We start from the raw sequence: 7204 nt of genomic DNA on the forward strand, positions 1-7204 counted from the left end.
TTCCCGCAGGCCCTCATGGTGCACCATTCCTGGGCCCAAAGTTCGTTGGGATGGATGCGACGGGCTCAGGACTCGCGCTCCATTTTATTGTTTCAGTTCGGCTAAGTCCTCGCCATCAACGACATTTTTTTCTTATTTTAAAAAATGGAATATAATTTAAAAGTGTACAATGACGTGGTTTTTAGTAGATTCGCAAAGTTGTGAAACCGTCACCATTATTTAATTCCAGAACATTTTCATCCTTCCCCCCCCCAAAAAAAACCCCCACCCATTGGCCAACACTCCCCATACCCCATCCCCCCCAGTCTCTAGAAACCACCAATCTACTTTCTGTCCCTATGGATTTGCCTATTCAGGATATTTCATAGAAATGGAATCATACCACATGTGGTCTTTTGTGATGGCTGCTTTCACTCAGCACTATGTTGTCAAGGTTCATCCATGACGCGGCACGCAGCAGCTCATTCTTCTTCTGGACAGAAAATATTCCATTGTACGTAGACACCGCGTTTTGTTTATCCATTTCCGGTGACGGACAGTAAGGTTGGTTGTTCTTTTTGGCTATTGTGAATGAAGCTCCTGTGAGCGTTCGTGTACAAGTCTTTGTATGAACGTATGTTGTCCATTCTCTTGGGGGATAAACCTGGGGGTAGAACTGAGTAGAACTGAAGTAGGGGTAGAATTGTGGGTCATATGCTTAGCTATGTCGAACTTTGTGAGGGGCCCCCAAACTGTTCTCCAGAGCAGCTACACCACATTCCGACTCCGACCAAGGATGACGAGAGGACCGATGTCCCTACATCCTCACCAACACTTATTATTGTCTTTTTGATTATAGCCATCCTAGGGGGAGTGAGGTGGTACCTCAATGTCATTTTGATGATTGGTATCAATTTTGAAGACCTTTTTTTTTTTTTTTTTTTTTTTTTTTTTTTGTGGGTGGACCTTGATGATGACCTGGAACCACTTGACACAACCAGGGAACCCATCTGCTTGTCATTTTGAGAGCTTCACTGTCTACCCCAAGCGTAAGAGGAGCTTCCTGCAGAGTCCTTCATGCCATACTGGGGCTTCCAATCTGATGCGGGTTTTGACTGGCACCCCAGGTACCGTGCCGCCATTTGGTGAGAGCTGTTGTGTCCCCTGCTTCCACCTGTTGCTCTGAATGAAGTCCCTGTGGCCCCCAGGAGTCCCCATGGGGGCATGTGGATTATGAGCCGTCATGTATCTCACCTTGGTAGGGAGTAAAAGAACTGACTGAGGAGGGGGTTGAGGGAGAGATGCTCATCTTGACTGGCTGGGTTTTACCCTGAACCTGCTTCTTCCTCTCCCTTCCATTTACCACAGGCCTTAGGGGCGACTGGCTGAGACCTGTGTATCCTGGTTGTCTGCCAGCCCCTCCTGTCCCCACTCTGTCAAGAGATGTCCTCTCCTGGGCCCTGATTGGCACAGCACTCTGGCAGAAATGCCCTCAGCGTGAGCTGAGACAACACCTGCATAAGACCGAAGATTTGTCTTTATACCACTTCCACATACAAATCTTTAAAAATCTGCCTTCTCAGAAATGGAACCTAAACAGCTAGCAATCACACACAGGTACCTGGAATTCTCTAATGCAGGTTGTGACTGGGGGCTCACAACAGGGCACTTGTCCCATTTGGGCCGTCTCCTCTGTTCTTTGAACCCTAAAATAAAGTATGGTTCAGTCAATGGGAAACGGGCTTTGGAGAACAGGGTCACTGAGGCCCGAGTGTGATAGTCGATTCATTCAGTAAATGCCGCCAGAGGACCTACTGTGCCAAGTGCTGTGGCAAAGACCCACCTCCGGGCAAACTCAGAGTGCCATCCAAGGGTAAGTGGTGTGGAAGAGAGAGGTACCAGTGCCTGTGGGAGCCCAGAGGAAGGACACCTAACCCAATGGGGGGAAAGCATGGGTGCCCAGAGAAGGCTTTCTGTGAGAGGTGATGACTGAGCCAGGGCTCAAGGGACAAATAACACTCAGCTAGGCTGAAAAGGGAGAGAGAAACCTTTATATGCCGAGATATCACTGAGATGAACTCTCCAAAACCTCCAGCAGATCTGCGTAGCTGACCAGGTATGTTTGCAGCATGGTAGAAGGCCAGACTTCTGGCCAAAAACCCAGGCTGGACTCAGGCCCAAATTTCAGGCCCTGATGTCCAAGGCCAGCCACAGGGCCAGAAGCCAGCTCCTGCAATAGGGTGAAGACGAGAACCACTGGGCTGACCCAGAGCAGAACTTTCCTGCTCAGAGACACAAGCAAATGTACCACATCCTCTGCGGTGTCCTGTGCTGTCCTCTCTGCCCCAAGGCTTGCTGCATGCCATGCCTCAGAGCAGACCCAGGCTGGTGCCTGGAGGTTCAGTGGGCAAACCTAGGAGGCCTGGGGACTTTGAGGGCCAGGAGCCAGCCACTTCATTGTGGTGCAACCTTCCTCCAGAACCGCCTGCCCCAGTGTGGCCCCTGGGGATAAAAGCAGCTCTGGGCCCCTGAGCACTTTGGGCCCCAGACATGGGCACAATGATGAGTCTGTACACCTCCCAACAACCTGTGTGGAAGGTCTTACCTGCCCTGTTTGGGACATAAGGAGGCACAAACCCAATCCCATCCAGCCAGTAGACTGAGAGTCAAGGTCTTCTGACCACAGAGCCTGTACTCTTTCCCTTATCTCTAGTGGCCTCAACAGGCAGTCCACTGTGTGTGTGTCTGGTGTTGGGAAAGCAGGGAAAAGGTGGAGAAGATACTAGTCTCCTCAGGCCTGTGGCTACAGTTAGATCTTTTGTTGACCCTGAAGCACCAACCATGGGTTAGGAGAAGAGCCTCACGCCACCCCCACCCCACCCCCACCCATTCATCCCCTCAGCTGACCTTTCCTCTGGGCCAAGTACAGGCTTGTATTCACTGGGCCACCCATGATATGGCACCAAGAACTACATGCTCCTCTCTCAGGGTTTTCATGGCTTGTACCAATCCAAATTCGGTTGTGTCTCATCTTCAGCTTTCCCTGCTGCCCCCTTGGTACACCCCCTCCTGCCCCAGTCCCATTAGAAGCTAGGCCTCAATCCTAGAAGGTAGGATTTTCTTCTCTGATGCTTATGGTTCCTGATGCTTGTGCTTTATCCCTCACATGGACTCCCGGCTCCCTGGGGCCAGAGGAGCAGCTTTCAGTCAATCCATGACCGAGTCATGGCCAAACTTCTCCAAAAACTTGTCCATACTCAATTCATATGTTTGTTTCTGATCATTTGTTTTTCTCTCCGTTGGCCCTTCCTCTGTTTAAACTAACGTCCAGTGGCTTTTAAATATTTTTGGCCACAACCCATAGAAACATATAGGTTTTACATGGAAAACCAAACATGTACACATACAAGTGAAACAAAAATTTAAGGAAACAATACTGATCTTTACTATATGCGACACACTCCAATCTATTCTATTCCATTCTAAACTGTTTCATTAAAAAATGCTATCAGGGTCTATTAAACTGATTTCATGCCCCATTAATGGGTTGTGACCTACAGTTTGAGAAGCATTGAACCCAGATATATTGACACTCCAAGCCTCAAGTAGTGACATTACAGCAGATATTTGGCAAGAAAGAAAAGTCAACTCTAAGATTTTAAAGCAGGTAAAAATTTGAAAATAAAAGAGTTTTGAAACTCAAAAGCCTAGGAGATTTCCTCTTCTGGGCAGGATGTAGTAGGTTGTGGGAGCCAGTGCTCCTACTGCAACAAGATGAGATGGGGCTCTCCAGCTGTCCCCTCACTCCTCTCCCTGGACATTTGCCAGTTTGGGGCACTGCCTAATGATCAAGATTTGCCTAAAAGAAAGACCTATAATGGAGGAAAGAGAAACCTGTAAAGCTGTAGTGGCTACATGGGACTAGAATGAAAAAGGGACATGGAGGCCTTAGAAACACAACCAATTTTCTCCACAGAGCATTTGCCGAGTTCTGGGTCTGAATGTGCATCTAAAAAGCAGAGTGAAATCTTCCACAGTCTCACAGCACTTAGAAAACAAAGGCTTCCCAAGAAGAAAGGGCCTGCCTCAAACACAAGGCCAGCTCCTATCTCATGACGTTTGCCAGATTTTGAATCTGCAGGGGGATGGAGTCTGGATGGTCAGTTTGAGAACTTCTGAAGGGCAGAACTGAATCTCCACAGTCCTTCATGCCTGAGGGTACAGGGGACCTGCAAGGCTCTCAGTCAAAATCCACATGTGAGGAATGCGTGTAAACAGAGAGAGACTGTTTTGCAAAAGTTGAAATCCAGCCTCAATTTAGCTTAATCCTTCACTGGACTGAGACAATCATCCCTCATGGCCATCTGCTTAATGGAGGAAAGAAGGAACATTCTGTGGCAAGTTATATCATCTGGAGTCTCTATGCCTCTTACACACAATGTCTGCATATAGTAAAAAATAACGAATCAAGTGAAGAGGCAGGAGACTAGAATCAATAAGCAAGAGAAAAAACAGACACTAGAAACAGACACATAGATGATTCAGATGGCAATTAATAGACTTTAAAATAACTGTAGAAGCACTGGAACTCTCATACATTGGAGATGGAAGTGTCAAATGGAATATCCATGTATCAGCCAGAGTTCACTCAGAAACCACACAGTAATTTGGACAAGGAAATTTTGATGTAAAGAATTATTAAGTACAAAAATGGGCTACATACTAAGAGGAAAAGAGATTCTAAGGAATATAGTTACAGCAGGTATAGGGAATAGCCTCTAGTGCTGATGCAACACACCAAAGGAAAGACAAACCTGTATGAGGTCCCTCCTCACCTTCTACTGACAGGCTGAGGTCCACACCTTATTGGAGACAGTGTAGCCATGACTCACAGGATGACAAAGAAGTTTGCTGCGGTTCCGTGCAGATGGAATGCACTGGAAAGCATTGCTCTTGGGTACTGAGGGAAGCCATCCATGGAAAGGTGCTGCACTGTGGAATCTGCTAGAAAATTTCCCACAGGAATGATGCATTCGAAAGCTAACCTCTGTGGTAGTGGGAGAAGCTGCCAGTGGAGATGTGCTGTGTGTTTCTGGCTGCCATGTGTGCAGGAACCATGTGCTTCAGGGACTTGCCAAGAGAACACATCGGAACCTGGAAGAAAAGCACTTTCTCCTACAGTGGCCTCCAGTACCGTCTCCTGACAAAGCTGAACATTGTGCCAGATGGCAGAAGAGAAAGGTTTCAGAGTCCAGCTTCATTATCACAGAGCAGGTAATAAGGATGGAAATCAGCTTTGGAAAGATATTTAATAGACTCTACTAAAGCTAAACATACACCTACCTTCTTTTTTTCTTTTTCTTTTTTAGAAAGAGAGCGAGCATGCAAGCAGGAGAGAGGGGCAGAGGGAGAGAGAGAGAGAATCTCAAGCAGGCCCCATGCTCATTGCGGAGTCTGATGTCCTTCCACCCTTGGATCATGACCTGAGCCGAAATCAAGAGTTGGACCCTCGACTGAATGAGCCACCCAGGCGCCCCAAACATACATCCACCTCCTGATGCAACATTTCTACTTGTAAGAATAGACTTAAGAGAAATTAGCAAATATGTTCACCAAAGAACATATGTTAGAATATTTATAGCAGCTTTAGTCATAATAGCCTACAGCTGGAGACAACCCAAATGTTTACTAGCTGGGGAATGAATAAGTAAATAAATCACAGTCCATTCATACAATGGAATACTATACTGCAGTAAATAAGAACAAAGTACTGATATAGAAACAACACGAATGAATCTCACAGACATTATATTAAGTGAAAGGAGCCAGATGGAAAAGACAACATACATGAAGTCCAGTACTAATAAAACTATGATGGTGATAGAAGTCAGAATAGTGGTTATCTCTTGGGGAAGGGGAGTAATACCTCAAATACAAAGAAGTTCCAGAAATATTGTGTATCTTGATGTGGGTGATGGTCACATGGATATATACAAATGTGAAAGTTCATCAAATTATGCATTCGTGATTAGAACACTTTATGCATTTCACTGCGTATGTGTTATACTTGGAAAATTCAAAATATCCTCACTTAGATTGCTATGTTGAATAAAATAGAAGAAGAGGTATGTAAACTAGATAAAAGGAAAGAAAATGTCACCAGACGAGTGGACTCTACAAAAAATAAAAATGGAAATAAAATGCACACTCTAGAACTTATAAAGTATACTAACTGAAGTCAAGAACTCATTGGATCAGTTTAATAGCAGATTGAACACAGCTGAGCACAGGATTGCTGAACTTGAAGACAAATTTAAAACTACACTGAAACAAAAGTTGAGGAAAAAAGACCCAGAGAAAAAGAGATATTAGCATAAAAGATAAGCAGGACACAGTCAGATGTCTAACATTCATATCACTGGAGTCCCGGAAGGAGAGGAGAGAGAGAATGAGACAGATGCAACAGTCAGAGAGATAATGGCAAAAAGTTTCCAGCCAGTGAAAGACATTAAATTCATAGATTCAGGGGGATTGGTGAATCCCAAAAGGGCAAGCACAAAGAAAAGTACATGTAGACACATCAGAGTTAAACTGCTGAAAACCAGGTAAAAAATAATTTTTTTAAGCATCAGATACCTTTCTTCAGAGAGAAAAATCCTTTATGAACATGTCCTGGAGCTGAGAAGAAGCTGAACTTGAGCTTGGGTGAGAGCCATGCCCCACTACACCAACGCTATGGCCTCGCCTCTCAACAGCAGACATTCTGCACCTTGGAGCCTGAGACCAGCATCCTGAGCATCTTGCCTCATGAATCACTCAACCCCAGCTTGCCAAACAGTGGAAAAATGATCATCCTTTGTAGCCACACGTTTTCATGTGTCTTTGTGTTTGAAACATTGTGACACCAAGTCAGAGAAACACAAATTGCCTGGATTTTGAACCTGGAAGGCAGGATTTGCTCATTTCCATTTAGCCCCATTTTCTGAAGTCCAATTACCATTACCCTTGCTGACAAACAAATTCAAAAACATTTGAATCCTTGATGGTTAGAATTTTATTTTACTTTATTTTTTAATGTTGATTTATTTTTGAGAGAGTGATAGACAGAGTGCAAGGGAGACCCAGAATCCGAAGCAGGCTCCAGGCTCTGAGCCGTCAGCACAGAGCCCAACACGGGGTTCGAACTCATGAACTGGGAGATCATGACCTGTGCCAAGGTTGGATG

General features: G+C 45.3%; 1 long non-coding RNA gene across 1 annotated transcript; it reads left to right on the plus strand.

Annotated features, from left to right (window-relative positions):
- The first annotated feature begins 351 nt into the window (after positions 1-351).
- On the plus strand, positions 352-1715 carry LOC125917776 (uncharacterized). Its single transcript, XR_007456293.1, has 3 exons — positions 352-613; positions 981-1106; positions 1348-1715. It is a non-coding gene; the product is annotated as an uncharacterized LOC125917776 (long non-coding RNA).
- The last annotated feature ends 5489 nt before the right edge of the window (positions 1716-7204 follow it).

The sequence above is a fragment of the Panthera uncia genome, unplaced genomic scaffold (genome assembly GCF_023721935.1).
Source record: "Panthera uncia isolate 11264 unplaced genomic scaffold, Puncia_PCG_1.0 HiC_scaffold_2407, whole genome shotgun sequence".
Lineage (NCBI taxonomy): Eukaryota > Metazoa > Chordata > Mammalia > Carnivora > Felidae > Panthera > Panthera uncia.